Source organism: Tachyglossus aculeatus, chromosome X4 (assembly GCF_015852505.1).
Source record: "Tachyglossus aculeatus isolate mTacAcu1 chromosome X4, mTacAcu1.pri, whole genome shotgun sequence".
Taxonomy (NCBI): Eukaryota; Metazoa; Chordata; class Mammalia; order Monotremata; family Tachyglossidae; genus Tachyglossus; species Tachyglossus aculeatus.
Genome location: NC_052098.1, coordinates 8,911,992 through 8,927,531, shown reverse-complemented (window position 1 = coordinate 8,927,531; position 15,540 = coordinate 8,911,992). Strand labels below are relative to the sequence as shown.

Genomic DNA, 15,540 nt, shown 5'->3' with positions numbered 1-15,540 from the left:
ATAAGTCTTCCTATACAGACAAATGTGTATATTTTTATGGAGTCTTGCAGTTGAAAAGTTGAGATCTTTTAGGAAGCTTTGCAGTTCACATTAAAACTAGTAATACTCTCTTCTGAAATGGGAAATTGGCAGAAAGGTCAAAGAAACTGTAATTATTTAATATCAAGGAGAGAAAGGGATAGCTAGATTTCCATAGTTGTGCCCTTATCAGAATAGTAATGATTGTGATATTTGTTAAGCACTTCTATGTACCAAGCACTATCCTAAGGTCTGAGTTACAAGCTAATCAGGACCCACATGGGGCTGACATTCTAAATAGGAGGGGGAACAGGTATTGAATCTCCAATTTGCAGATGAAGGATCTGAGACACAGAATTAAAGTGACTTGCCCAAGGTTACACAGTAGGTAAGTGGTGGAGCTTTGACTCCCAGGTCTGTGCTCTTTTCACTGGGCCATGTTGCTTCCCAGTTATGTATATGTTATATGTTATGTATATGTTATATGTTATGTTGCCAACTTGTACTTCCCAAGCTCTTAGTACAGTGCTCTGCACACAGTAAGTGCTCAATAAATACGATTGATTGATTGATTGATTTCCCTTATGTATATGCCGCCACCATTAGCCTGTAGTGTCTCTAGACTGTAAGCTCATCATGGGCAGGGAATTTGTCTACCAACTCTCTCAAGCACTTAGTATAGTGCTCTGCACACAGTAAGCACTCAATAAATGTCATTGATTGATTAGCGCTTATGTAGGTATCTGTTGATCTATTTACTTTTTTATTCATGTATCCATCTTTCCATAGTCTTGCTATTGCCAATTGTATCTTTTTTTATCCTTGACTCCTCTCTCTCATTGAACCCACATATTCAGTCTATCACTAAATCCTGTTGGTTCAACCTTCACAACATTGCTAAAATACACCCTTTATCTCACCATCCAAACTGATACCATGTTAATCCAAGCACTTGTACTATACCCTGTTGATTACTACCTCTTTGCTGACCTCTCTGCCTCCTGTCTTTCCCCACTTCAGTCCATACTTCCCTCTGCTGCCCGGATCATTTTTCTACAGAAACGTTCAGTCCATGTTTCCCCACTCCTCAAGAATCTCCAGTGGTTGCCCATACACCTCTGCATCAAACAGAAACTCCTTACCATATGCTTTAAAGCACTCAATCCCCCTTGTCCACTCCTACCTCACTTCACTACTCTCCTACTACAACCCAGCCCGCACACTTCGCTCCTCTAATGCCAACCTACTCACTGTACCTCAGTCTTATCTATCTCTCTACCGACCTCTCTCTTCCGCATCCTGCCTCTTGCGTGGAACACCCTCCCTTTTCACATCCAAAAGGCAATTACTGTCCCCACCTTCAAAGTCTTATTGAAGGCACATCTCCTCCAAAAGGCCTTCCCTGACTAAGCCTTCATTTCCTCTTTTCCCACTCCCTTCTGTGTAGCCCTGACTTGCTACCTTCATTCACCACCCCAACTCCCATCCCCACAGCACTTATGTACATATCTATAGTTTATTTATTTATTTTAATGTCTGTCTCCCCCTCTAGACTGTAAGTTTGTTGTGAGCAGGGAATCTGTCTGTTATAGTGTTATATCGTACTCTCTCAAGTGCTTAGTACAGTGCTCTGCCCACAGTAAGTGCTCAATAAATATGAATGATTGATTGATTTCTCCCTCTAACTGTAAATAATCCATGTATACCCCATTAGAAAGTAAGCTATTCCAGGGCTGGGATCATGTTTCTACTTCTGTAGTACTCTCCCAATCATTTCTGTTACATCACCTGTTTGCTAGATTTAAACAAAAGGAGAGGGAAAAATAGGAGACCATAGTCATCATAACATGGCTATGAATCACCTGTAAGGGCTCTTGTTGTGTTGTACTTTCCCAAGTGCTTAGTATAGTGCTCTGCACACAGTATGCGCTTAATGAATATGATTGAATTAATTGAATGAATGAATACCAAAAATAAATATGATTGAATGAATGACTGTTTATATTGAGGAAAGGATCCAGGACCTTGTAAAGACTCTGTTCTCAGTCCTTCATTAACGTTTCAAAGAGAAACATTTGCAAGTATTTGAAACTCGTTGAGTACTAGACACTCATTTTGAGTAGTGTAGGTTTTTTTAAAGGCATTTGTTAAATGCTCATTATGTGCCAGGCACTTTACTAAGCTCTGGGTTGGATGCAAGATAATCAGGTTGGACATAGTCCCTTTCCCACGTGGACTCACTGTCTAAGTCAGAAGATTCCCTGTGAAATTGGTTCCCTGTGAGATGCTATCGATCACTGATAAGTGTCACAGAAATGTCACAGAAATAAGTGTAATAGAATAGTTCCAGATATATGAGGCTAAAACTTGAAGTAAATAAGCTTTATAAGGGTTTTTTGTCCTCCACAACCTTCTCACATTTCACCCAGTATAATAGAAGCTATGTACAATTTCAATTGTTTTCCAAGCAACTTCCCCCCAGCCCCTTATTTCCCATTGAAATAGTAGCTGAGGCAAATGATGTGTGGATAACATGGAGGTTTGCAGGAACACAATTTACCATGTGGTTGGAAAATAACTGTATAGTGCTCTGCATGCAGCTAGTGCTCAATAAATACTAACGATCTATGGGAAAACATTGTCAAAGTAGTGTTAGGAGCCTGCAAAATCTGAATATTAGTAATAGGTGCAAGCAGAGTAATTAAAAATGAAAGTATGCCTATGATGGTATTTGAAGTCTGTTTCTGATTTCGATGCAAAGTTAATCATAAGCAAGTACAGATCACTGTTCACTGAGTGACTCAACATGTCCAAGACAGAGCTCCTTATCTTCCCTCCCAAACGCTGTCCTCTCCCTGACTTTCCTGTCATTGTCAACGGCACAACCATCCTTCCCGTCTCAAAAACCCGCAACCTTGGTGTCAACCTTGACTCTGCTCTCTCATTTACCCCACATATCCAATCCGTCACCAAAGCCTGCCGCTCTCACCTTCACAACATCGCCAGATCTGCCCTTTCCTCTCTATCCAACCCATTACCGTGTTAGTACAATCACTCATCCTATCCCGACTGGATTACTGCATCAGCCTCCTTTCTGATCTCCCAACCTCCTGTATCTCCCCCTTCAGTCCATTCTTCACTCTGCTGCCTGGATTATCTTTCTACAGAAACGTTCTGGGCATGTCACCCCCTCCTCAAAAATCTCCAGTGGTTGCCTATCAACCTCCATATCAAACAAAAACTCCTCACTTATTGGCTTCGAAACTCTCCATCACCTTGCCCCATCTCACCTCACCTCTCTTTCTCTCCTTCTACATCCCAGCCAGCACACTCCACTCCTCTGGTGCTATCCTTCTCACTGGGCCTTGTTCTCGCCTGTCCCGCCATCGACCCCTGGCCTGCTTCCTACCTCTGGCCTGGAACGCCCTCCCTCCTTAAATCTGCCAAACAATCACACTTTCCCCCTTCAAAGCCCTACTGAGGGTTCACCTCCTCCAAGAGGCCTTCCCAGATTAAGCCCCCCTTCCTTCTGCTCCCCCTCCCCTCCACGTCATCTCAACTTGCTCCCTTTTATCTACCCCTTCTCCCTGCCCCACAGCACTTGTGTATATGTGTACATATCTATAATTCTATTCATTTATATTAATACATGTTTACTTGTTTTTATGTGCATATATCTATAATTTGATATATTTGTACTGATGCCTGTTTGCTTGTTTTGATGTCTGTCTTCCCCCTTCTAGACCATAAGCCCAGTGTGGGCAGGGATTGTCTCTCTTTATTGCTGAAGTGTACTTTCCAAGTGCTTAATACAGTGCTCTGCACATAGAAAGCGATCAATAAATACGATTGAATGAATGAATGAATGAATGAGTACTTTGTGTAGAACACTATAATAGGCACTTGGGAGCATAAAATATAAGTAGAAGGCATGGTCTCTGTCCTCAAGGATTTTAGAGCCTAAGGCAGGAGTTTACAATCTAATGGATTCTAATCCATCCAGATGGATTGTGACACTTTTGGTGCTAAACTATTTCAGGATTCAAAGCAAAGCTCCCCGAAAAGTGTGTTGGATGAAGGATTTACAGGCAATCATACTCAAATTTGAGATTCATGTTCTTCCCTTGTTTTCTATATAGCATTTTTCTTGTTCAAGTTAAAATACAAGGCAGTGGGGGTTATGTACGTGAATGAGATTGGGAGTTGAATGTTTTGTTTTCCAACAATACCGGGCACCCTCATCAACAGTTAAAGTAAAATGAAAACTACAGAAAAAAGGGTTATTAATCCTCTCTCATACACATGCTAGAGGGCTATATGCTATTATTGTTCCAAATATTATTTTCCCTTTTTTTCCAATTTATTGTCTCATTACAAGGATTGATAATAATACTGTCTTCTGAGTGACTATTGTGTACATAAGTTCTTTCAACTGTGGCTAGTAGCTGAAAAGAAAAATGGTATCCTCTCTTTAGGGTGCTTTTTGTGCTCAGGCACATTTACTCTTTTTAATATATGGGAGTATGGCCAACTCTTATTATTTCTTTATCTTCTTTTCTCTTCATATGGCTTTATTGGTGTTCTGAGCAAGAAGACCCATATAATACAACTGCACATTCCTCCCTGAATCCAGAAGGAGAGATAGAGAGATTTGCAGCCAATGAGAAGGGAGAATCAAGATCCCCTCGGCTCCACCCAAATTCAAGTCCTCCAATCCTGCCCCCATAAGATGAGGCAACACAAGAAAGACACTAATAGTTCTTGTCCTTTTATATCTGGATATGTCGGCCAGTGTTTTTATATTATCTCTTAGTCTACTGTGGAGGATGAAGAGTCCTTGAGGATAAGGACTTCATAGGTCATAGGATTTCATGCTTGAATCTTAGGAGAAGCAGTGTGGTTTAGTGGCAAGAACCCAGACTTGGGAGTCAGAGGACCTGGACTGTAATCCTGGTTTTGCTACTTGCCTGCTGTGTGACCTCGGGCAAGTCACGACTTCTCTGTGCCTCAATTTCTTGATCTGGGGATTCATATCTGTTCTCCTTCCTACTTAGAATGTGAGCCCCACATCAATCAATCAATCAATCAATCGTATTTATTGAGCGCTTACTATGTGCAGAGCACTGTACTAAGCGCTTGGGAAGTACAAATTGGCATCACATAGAGACAGTCCCTACCCGATAGTGGGCTCACAGTCTAAAAGGGGGAGACAGAGAACAGAACGAAACATACCAACAAAATAAAATAAGTAGGATAGAAATGTACAAGTAAAATAAATAAATAAATAAATAAACAGAGTAATAAATATGTACAACCATATATACATATATACAGGTGCTGTGGGGAGGGGAAGGCGGTAAGGCGGGGGGATGGAGAGGGGGACGAGGGGGAGAGGAAAGAAGGGGCTCAATCTGGGAAGGCCTCCTGGAGGAGGTGAGCTCTCAGCAGGGCCTTGAAGGGAGGAAGAGAGCTAGCTTGGCGGATGGGCAGAGGGAGGGCATTCCAGGCCCGGGGGATGACGTGGGCCGGGGGTCGATGGCGGGACAGGCGAGAGCGAGGTACAGTGAGGAGATTAGTGGTGGAGGAGCGGAGGGTGCGGGCTGGGCAGTAGAAGGAGAGAAGGGAGGTGAGGTAGGAGGGGGCGAGGTGATGGAGAGCCTTGAAGCCCAGGGTGAGGAGTTTCTGCCTGATGCGCAGATTGATCGGTAGCCATTGGAGGTTTTTGAGGAGGGGAGTGATATGTCCAGAGCGTTTCTGGACAAAGATAATCCGGGCAGCAGCATGAAGTATGGATTGAAGTGGAGAGAGACACGAGGATGGGAGATCAGAGAGAAGGCTAGTGCAGTAGTCCAGACGGGATAGGATGAGAGCTTGAATTAGCAGGGTAGCGGTTTGGATGGAGAGGAAAGGGCGGATCTTGGCAATGTTGCGGAGCTGAGACCGGCAGGTTTTGGTGACGGCTTGGATGTGAGGGGTGAATGAGAGAGCGGAGTCGAGGATGACACCAAGGTTGCGGGCTTGTGAGACGGGAAGGATGGTAGTGCCGTCAACAGAGATGGGAAAGTCAGGGAGAGGACAAGGTTTGGGAGGGAAGACAAGGAGCTCAGTCTTCGACATGTTGAGCTTTAGGTGGCGGGCGGACATCCAGATGGAGATGTCCTGAAGGCAGGAGGAGATGCGAGCCTGGAGGGAGGGGGAGAGAGCAGGGGCAGAGATGTAGATCTGGGTGTCATCAGCGTAGAGGTGATAGTTGAAGCCGTGGGAGCGAATGAGGTCACCAAGGGAGTGAGTGTAGATTGAGAACAGAAGGGGACCAAGCACTGAACCTTGGGGAACTCCCACAGTAAGAGGATGGGAGGGGGAGGAGGAGCCTGCAAAAGAGACTGAGAAAGAATGACCGGAGAGATAAGAGGAGAACCAGGAGAGGACGGAGTCTGTGAAGCCAAGGTCAGATAACGTGTTGAGGAGAAGGGGGTGGTCCACAGTGTCAAAGGCAGCTGAGAGGTCGAGGAGGATTAGGACAGAGTATGAGCCGTTGGATTTGGCAAGCAGGAGGTCATTGGTGACCTTTGAGAGCGCAGTTTCCGTGGAATGAAGGGGACGGAAGCCAGACTGGAGGGGGTCGAGGAGAGAGTTGTTGTTGAGGAATTCTAGGCAGCGCGTGTAGACAACTCGTTCAAGGAGTTTGGAAAGGAATGGTAGGAGGGATATGGGACGATAACTAGAAGGTGAGGTGGGGTCAAGAGAGGGTTTTTTTAGGATGGGAGAGACATGGGCATGTTTGAAGGCAGAGGGGAAGGAACCAGTGGAGAGTGAGCGGTTGAAGATGGAAGTTAAGGAGGGGAGAAGGGATGGAGCGAGAGATTTCATAAGATGAGAGGGAATGGGGTCAGAAGCACAGGTGGCCGGAGTAGCACTTGAGAGGAGGGAGGAGAGTTCCTCTGAGGATACCACTGGGAAGGATGGGAGAGTAGCAGAGAATGTTGAGAGCCGGGGGGTTGGAGAAAGGGGGGAAGAGACTTTGGGGAGGTCGGACCTGATGGATTTAATTTTGTTAATGAAGTAGGAGGCCAGATCGTTGGGGGTGAGGGAAGGAGGAGGGGGAGGAACCGGGGGCCTGAGAAGGGAGTTGAATGTACGGAAGAGCTGGCGGGGGTGATGGGCATGGGTGTCAATAAGGGAGGAGAAATAGTTTTGTCTGGCAGAAGAGAGGGCTGAGTTAAGGCAGGAAAGGATAAACTTGAAGTGAACGAGGTTGGCATGGTGTTTAGACTTTCGCCAGCAGCGTTCGGCAGCTCGAGCATAAGAGCGAAGGAGGCGGACAGTGGCAGTGATCCAGGGCTGTGGGTTAGTGGTGCGAGAGAGGCGAAGGGAAAGGGGAGCGAGCGAGTCTAGCTGAGTAGAAAGGGTAGAGTTGAGAGCAGTAATCTGATCATCAAGACTGGGTAGAGAGGAGAGGGCGGCGAGGTGGGGTGTGAGGCGTTCCGAAAGATGGGTGGGGTCCAGAGGAAGGGACTGTGTCCGACCTAATTAACTTGTAGAAGAGTGGGTGATGGTAAATGCTTGGGTAGGGACCGTCTCTATATGTTGCCGACTTGTACTTCCCAAGCGCTTAGTACAGTGCTCTGCACACAGTAGCACTCAATACGATTGAATGAAAAAATTATTATTGTTGTTATTTTCATGGTATTTGTTATTATTACAATCCTAGACCCTGAGTCATAACAAAATGTCATTAGCATCCTGATCATTAATGTCCTTTCTATGAGTGACTGTGAATTTATAATAATAATAATAATTATTATTATTATTAATATAATAATATTTGTTAAAAGTTTACTACATGACAAGCACTGAACAAAGTACTGGGATAGATGCAAAATAATCAGGTAGGTCATTGTGCCAGTCCCACACAGGGCTCACTGTCTAAATAGGAGGAAGAACAGGGGTTGAATCCCCATTTTACATATAAGAAAACTGAGATATAGAGAAGTTAGGTGACTTGCCCAAGGTCACACAGAAGGCAAGGAGCAGAGCCATGAATAGACTCCAGATAGGGTCATGATGACAGGGTAGGACTGAGTTTAAGATCATTTTACTGATCATTTTCCAAAATCATCAGGCCAGCAGAAATTCCATTTACTTCACACAATTAGCATTGGTCCTGCCCAGAACCATCAAACTCATCTGCTGCCCTCCTAGGGACACCCAGAGTTCTCATCTGCTCCCCAAGGCCTCATGCCTTAGCCTCTGTGTGCATCTCACAACACATTGGAAATGACGGGGCCAAGGCTCCACCACCATTTCTGATGCCCTTGTCATCATCATCACCCTAATCTGACCATGGTTATCAGAGCTGTCTTCCCAATTCAGCAATACTCCAGTAGACCTGCAGAGAAAGTGAGTTAACTAGATAATCCCAGTGGCCTCATCCTAGGTAATAATCCTGACACTTGGTTCCAGCCCTCACCCAGAAACCTTGGACCCTGGTTAGTGCAGGGGGTCTTTCATTCATTCATTCAATCGTATTTATTGAGCACTTACTGTGTGCAGAGCACTGTACTAAGCACTTGGGAAATACAAGTTGGCAACGTATAGAGACGGTCCCTACCCAACAGTGGGCTCACAGTCTAGAAGGGGGAGACAGAGAACAAAACAAAACATATTAACAAAATAAAATAAATAGAATAAATATGTTCAAATAAAATAAAGTAGATAGAGTAATAAATACATACAAACATATATACATATATACAGGTGCTGTGGAGAGGGGAAGGAGGTAAGGTGGGGGGAATGGGGAGGGGGAGGAGTGGGAGAGGAAGGAGGGGGCTCAGTCTGGGAAGGCCTCCTGGAGGAGGAAAGCTCTCAGTAGGGCTTTGAAGGGAGGAAGAGAGCTAACTTGGCGGATGTGTGGAGGGAGGGCATTCCGGGCCAGGGGGATGAAGTGTGCCAGGGGTCGACGGTGGGACAGGCGAGAACGAGGCACGGTGAGGAGATTAGCGGCAGAGGAGCGGAGGGTGCAGGCTGGGCTGTAGAAGGAGAGAAGGGAGGTGAGGTAGGAGGGGGCGAGGTGATGGAGAGCCTTGAAGCCAAGAGTGAGGAGTTTTTGCCTGATGCGTAGATTGATTGGTAGCCACTGGAGATTTTGATAAAAACGATAAAATACAAAGTAGACCCTCAAGTAAACATAAACAACTCTATTAGAGTGCCAAGAGCCTGCCACACCCTCTTGGGTATCCTCTCTCCTCCACACAACTCCAGCACTCTCCACTGATTGTGCCACGTAGATGGGTGAAAGTAAGGGTCCTGGAGAAGCAGCTCAGGTCCTCAGAACTCCCTTGGCAACATTTCTGGTTTACTTCTAAGTTGTCTCTAAACTGTAAGCTCTCTGCAGGCAGGGAATGTGTCTACCAACTCTGTTTTATCGTACTCTCCCAAGCATTTAGAACAGTGTTCTGCACACAGTAAGCACTCAATTAATATGATTGATTAATATGATCGATTGGTCGCCAGTCCCACACTGACCTGGGGACTAGCACCGGAGGAAACCTGAGGTAAATCTCCTGCTCGGGGAATGGCAAATATTGAGGGGACTCCCACTTTTGGAAGGGTGGGTTTGGGTGCCCCTCAACATTTCTGGATCCGCTGAATGATCTGTGCAGTCTAACAGAATTTATTCTGTGTATGTGTCTGCATATTCTTTCTGTTTGAAGATGGTGCCATTGAGGATGAGATGAAACCCTGAGTGTGGGTATGGCAAAAAAGAGCCATGCATAACCAACATAGTCCTTTTGAGATTGTTTTTGTTATGTGTAAGTGCCTGGGGCTATTTTCCATTTTGCATTTTGGTATTCTGCTCTCCCAATCCTCTGTTCTAAACACCCAACCCAACACCCACTCTTTAACATTTTTCTATTTTATTATTGTTTTTGGCAATTAGGCTCACATAGGCATTTTATTCATTTAAATAGTTATGTGTATATTCATTCAGCTATTTCATCTGATGTATTTGTACTGCTTCCTGTCATATCCTTATTCTTACCCTGACTCCCAGTATTTGTAAATCATTTCTGTCTGTCCATCTACCATTCCCCCCCCCCCCCCCCCCACCACCCTAGCTCTCGACCCTCCCCAATTCTCCCTTCCTCATAGTCATACCCATTCCCAGCCTGGGCCAGCAGGGAAAATCCACATCACATTCGGGGAATCATCATCATCATCATCAATCGTATTTATTGAGCGCTTACTGTGTGCAGAGCACTGTACTAAGTGCTTGGGAAGTACAAATTGGCAACATATAGAGACAGTCTCTACCCAACAATGGGCTCACAGTCTAAAAGAGTGGGCTCACAGTCTAAAAGAGTGGGCTCACAGTCTAAAAGTCACAGTCTAAATCAGGCCTCTAACCTCTAGCCAACAGCAACAGAACCAGAGAGATGCACCCAAAGATTCCTGCCCTGACCAGCCCCACCTTTCCCATCTATTTTCTCAACAGTGAAACAATTTTTCCATGAAAGCAATTTGGTTCTTTAGTGAGGCAGTGAGTCTTAGTGGACAGAGCAGAGGGCTGGGAGTCAGAGGACCACTGTTCTTGTCCCTTCTCCACCAGTTGCCTACTGTATGACCTTGGGCAAGTCATTTAACTTCTCTGGGTCTCAGTTTCCTCCTCTATAAAATGGGGATAAAAATACCTGTCCTCCCTCCTCCTTTTAGACTATGAGCCCCATGTGGGACGGGAACGGTGTAGCTTTACCCCAGCACTTAGCATGCTGCTTGGCACGTAGTAAGTGCTTCAAATATACCATGTGGTAACTCACCACCAAACACAGGGACTGACCAAATCAGTCGATTGATGGTATTTGGTGAGCATCTACTGTGCACAGAGCTCTATAAAAAGTGATTGGGAGAGTACAACGGAGGTATAAGAAATAATCTCCACCTGAAGGCATTTAGCCAATAAAATAAATTGTAAACTCCTTAAGGGCAGGGAGCATGGGTCCTTCCACTGACTGTTGTCTTTTTCAAAACAATTAGTACAGTGGTTTTTGGTCTGAAAAACATGCGATCAATACCATTGATTGATTGATTGGAGTGAACACATGTGCCCTCCGCTGAGATTTTTCAATCATGTCTTGCCCATCATTGCAGAGCTGCTGGGATGGCTGTGTCAGCTAAAGGACTTGTATCTGGAGAAAAACTGTAGACATGGATTTCAAGACTTCTATTGGTCTGGCCACATACATCTAGTGAACTGCTCTGTAGGTTCCATGGTTTAGTCAGCCCTCCGTGCCTGGACTCGTTTTATCAGTGTTTGTGAAAGGGGGGGTTGATGTGAAATATTTCTGGCTCTCCCAAGGAAAGAAGATGGGTCAGCTTGACATTATGGGGTGGGAGAGGACTGAGGAGACAAGAAGATTGAAATCCAGATGCTTTTCAGCTGCTGGTAAGGAATAACAAATGGTGATAAACAGAAACCTTTGCTGTGTCTCATAAAGTACTAACTTTCATGCTGGGTTGGGTTTTGAAGCATCCAAACTTTCTCCGGAGATTACATCTGAAAAGCACTAGTTCAGAAGCACAGTGCACACAGAAAAGCTGCCTTTAGTTAATGACTTTGGCGAAGTATCTCTCCTGGGCAACGTTTGGAAAATGATCTCCATAAGATTTTATTATTACTGATCATCCTGTACCTCTTCTGGGCTATTTGTCAACAAATAGCTCTTCTAACAGATCTTTTAATAAACCCCATGTGTCCTGTGGATTCATTGCAATGTCGGGGAGATCCTCACCGGAGATCCTCACTGCACTTTTAAAGGATCGCTGGGTTTGTAACTTACACCATGATAGCCAGAAGTAGAAGAAAACTACCAAAGAGCTCTTCCAAGTGAAGCCGTTTGTGTTGAACTTAAAGCTCTCTTAATTTAAGAAATCCTGAACTTTGGGCTTCTTTGTTTTCAACAAGTCAAACCAAAATCAAGGACACTGGCATTCACAACCCAATTTGCTTGTATCCACCCCAGTGCTTAGTACAGTGCCTGGCACATAATAAGTACTTAACAAATACCATAATGGTTCATTATTATTATTATTATTGTTATTAAATGCCAATCGGATGCCTCAGATTTCTGAGGCATTTCTTTATGTTCCTTTCCTTCATTCTTTAAATTGTTCACAGGGAAAATGGGGCCTCTTATGATGATGGCTGCTACATTCTAATCCCTAGAAAGAGCAATGTTAAAGTACTGAAAGTCCCTGGGCTGTGGCAGCCTAGAGAAGTTTCCCATGCTATAGTCTACACTCACCTCACTCCCTTCCCATCATGCACCTGGCTGTAATTACTTCTGTGCATCAGGCCTCTTTAGCCAGGAGCAGCAGTAGCTAGGGCAGTGGGTACGGTTTGATTAAGAAGTAGCCTGGTCTAGTGGCTAGAGCATGGGCCAGGGAGTGAGAAGGACCTGTTCTCTAATTCTAGCTCTGCCACTTTTCTCCTGTGTGACCATGGGCAAGTCATTTCACTTCTTTATGCCTCAGTTCCCCTCTGAGCGTTGCACCTGGAGAGTTTCCAGTACTCTACCAGTCACGACTACAGGAGGGAGCGTCAAGCAGAGGCATGCCCATTCCATTCCTAGCATGGCCAGTGACTAGTGAGTGGAAGGCAATCTGCTACAAGTCAAAACTCACCTGTGCTGGGCAGCAGCGGCAGGGAATAGGGTCAGTGGCAGAGACTCATTTACTGCATGGAAGGAGGCAATGGTAAACCACTTCCATATTTTTACCAAGAAAATTATCTGGATATGCTACCAGAACAATTGCAGGTGGAAGTGGGGCGTTCTGGAAGAGATATGTAAATGGCATCACTATGGGTTGGGCATGACTCGACAGCATAAGACAGCAACAGTATGCCTCAGTTGCCTCATCTGTGGGGGAGCCGGAGACTGTAAGCTCATAGTGGACAGGGAATGTGTCTGTTCATGGTTGTATTGTACTTCCCAAGCACTTAGTATGGTGCTCTACACACAGTAAGCGCTCAATAAATATTATTGACTGACTGCAAAATGGGGATTAGGACTGTGAGCCCCTTGTGGGACAGGGACTGTGTCCAACCGAATTTGTTTGTATCCACCCTTGTGCTCAGAACAGTGCCTGGGACATTATAAATACTTAACAAATACAATCATTATTATTATCAGCCTCAGACAGGGCCTCCTCAGGGATGTGAGAAATGGACAACAGTCAGCTTGCCCAAAGGCAAAGATGTCCCCTAAAGAAAACATCAACTTTCAAAAGATGGATGTTGGAAAGTCTAATTGGCCCTTGACAAGTGCAGTGCATAAAAAGATGAGAGTTATAAGAAGTCTTCCAAATGCTTCCTAAACCAATGACACCTTTTTTCATCCCAGGGGGAGTTTGAATGAGGCTACAAACACCCATGGGTAATGAAAGTGAATTTCAAGGAACTAGAACAATTCTAAGCTAGGCAGGCAAAACAGGTTTATTGGAAACTAAACATGAAACGAGTAACCTTAGATGGGAAGATAACTCTACTGGAAGATGGAATGAAGAAATGCTGACTGCAACACCAAGACTTGTAGAGAAGGAATAGGTGGAGAAGAGAAAATAATAATAATTGTGGTATTTGTTAAGCATCTATTATGTGTCAAGTACTGTACTAAATGCTGAGGTAGATACAAGTTAAGCAGGTCCCACATGGATCTCAAAGTCTAAGTAGGAGGGAGAACAGGTATTGAATCCCCATTTGGCAGATGAGGGAACTGAGGCACAGGGAAGTGAAATGACTTACCCAAGATCACACAGCAGACAAGTGGCAGTTCTGGGATTAAAACCCAGGTCCTCTGACTCCCAGGCCCATGCTCTTTCCATTAGGCCATGCTACTTCTCATGAGATGATAGTGAAATTTCATGACTTGAGAGTAAGGGACAATGGTGGAGCAAAAGTGTTTCAGAGAAAAGGAGCTCATTGGTGGACTTAAATGTCATCTTATAGAACAAAATTTTATGTTACTTCCTTTTTACCTTCCATTGTAGTTGGCAATACTAATAGTGGTATTTAAGCCAATCAATCAATCATATTTATTGAGCGCTTACTGTGTGCAGAGCACTGTACTAAGCGCTTGGGAAGTACAAGGTGGTAACACATATTGGCTTAGTATGTGCTAAGTACTGTACTAAATACTGAAATAGAGAGAAAATAATCAGGTTAGACACTGTCCCCGTCCCACCTGGGGCTCACAATAGAAGTAGGATGGAGAAGGGGCATTGAAACCTCATTTTTCAGATGAATAAGCTGAGGCCCGGAGAAATGAGAGAGAAGAGGGAAGATCCTTGGATTTGTTCAGTGTTTTAACTGTTTTTTTCCCTTGGCACTTATTGGGAAGCAGCATGACCTAGTGGAAAGAGCCTGAGCCTAGGAGTCAGAGGACTTCGGTTCTAATACCGGCTCCACCATATACCTGCTGTGTGACCTTGGGCAAGTCACTTAACTTCTCTGGACCTCAATTACTTCATCTGTAAAATGGGGATTAAGGCTGTGAGCCCCACCTGGGGCATGGAATGTGTCCAACCTGATTAGTTTGTATCTACTCCAGTGCTTAGAACAAAGCCTGGCACATAGTAAGCGTTTAACAAATACCATTAAAAAAATGTGAAGCGATTTTCCCAAGGCCACATAGCAGGCAGTGGCAGAGCAAGGATTAGAAGCCAGGTCCTCTGACTCCAAGGCTCATGTGCTTTCTCCTAGGCCCCACTGCTTCTTAATAATCATCAAGGGGAAGAACTTGTTAAAACATTAAACAAATTTAAGGATCCTTTCTCTTATGTTTGTCAAGACTCAAAAAACCCAAAATGCTTCCCTTGACTATCTCTCTTAAGATGTTTCTCTTTAGTTATGGCTACATGAGGAAAGTGAGGTGGAGGATGAGACATTACCTGAAGCATTTAGCTTCCCCAAATCTGGAAATGAGGGGATGAGGGGAAGGAAAGTTTGTTTTTTCTTCCAAAGGAGATTTATTCTGAGCATGTGAAGCCCATGAAGTGAAGAGGAAGAGTAACAGCAGTGGCCAGAGTTACTTGTCAAAGGGCAATCTCGAATCTATCCAATGAGAAAAGTATTCTTCTTGAGTAAACTGACAAGACATCTAGACGCCTAAGGTGGGGTGGGGCCTACAGAAAGTGAGTTCAGAGAAGCGAGGGGGCAAAGAGAGTGAGGAAGAAGGAGGGAGGAGAATGAGAAGGGCAAAGAGAAAAGGAGGAACAACGAAAGAGTGGCTGGAGAGAGGGGGGAAAAGGAGTAGGAGGGATGGTGAAGGGGGAGAAGTAAAGAGAAGAGGAAATTAAAATAATACCTTATATTCATTTTGCACTTATTTTTTCCACATCAGTGATCTCATCCTCTCCTCTCAACAACTCCGAGAGGAAGAAGCTGGTATGATTTATCCCCATTTTAACAGATGAGGAAACTGTGGCTTAGAATCATCTGGTTCCTCCAGGAACCCCATCAGTACT

At 44.6% G+C, this 15,540-nt stretch overlaps 1 non-coding gene across 1 annotated transcript; it reads left to right on the top strand.

The window, feature by feature from the left end:
- The first annotated feature begins 12,551 nt into the window (after positions 1–12,551).
- On the top strand, positions 12,552–12,689 carry LOC119948483. Its single transcript, XR_005456875.1, has one exon. It is a non-coding gene; the product is annotated as a small nucleolar RNA SNORA7 (small nucleolar RNA).
- Positions 12,690–15,540: the final 2,851 nt, after the last annotated feature.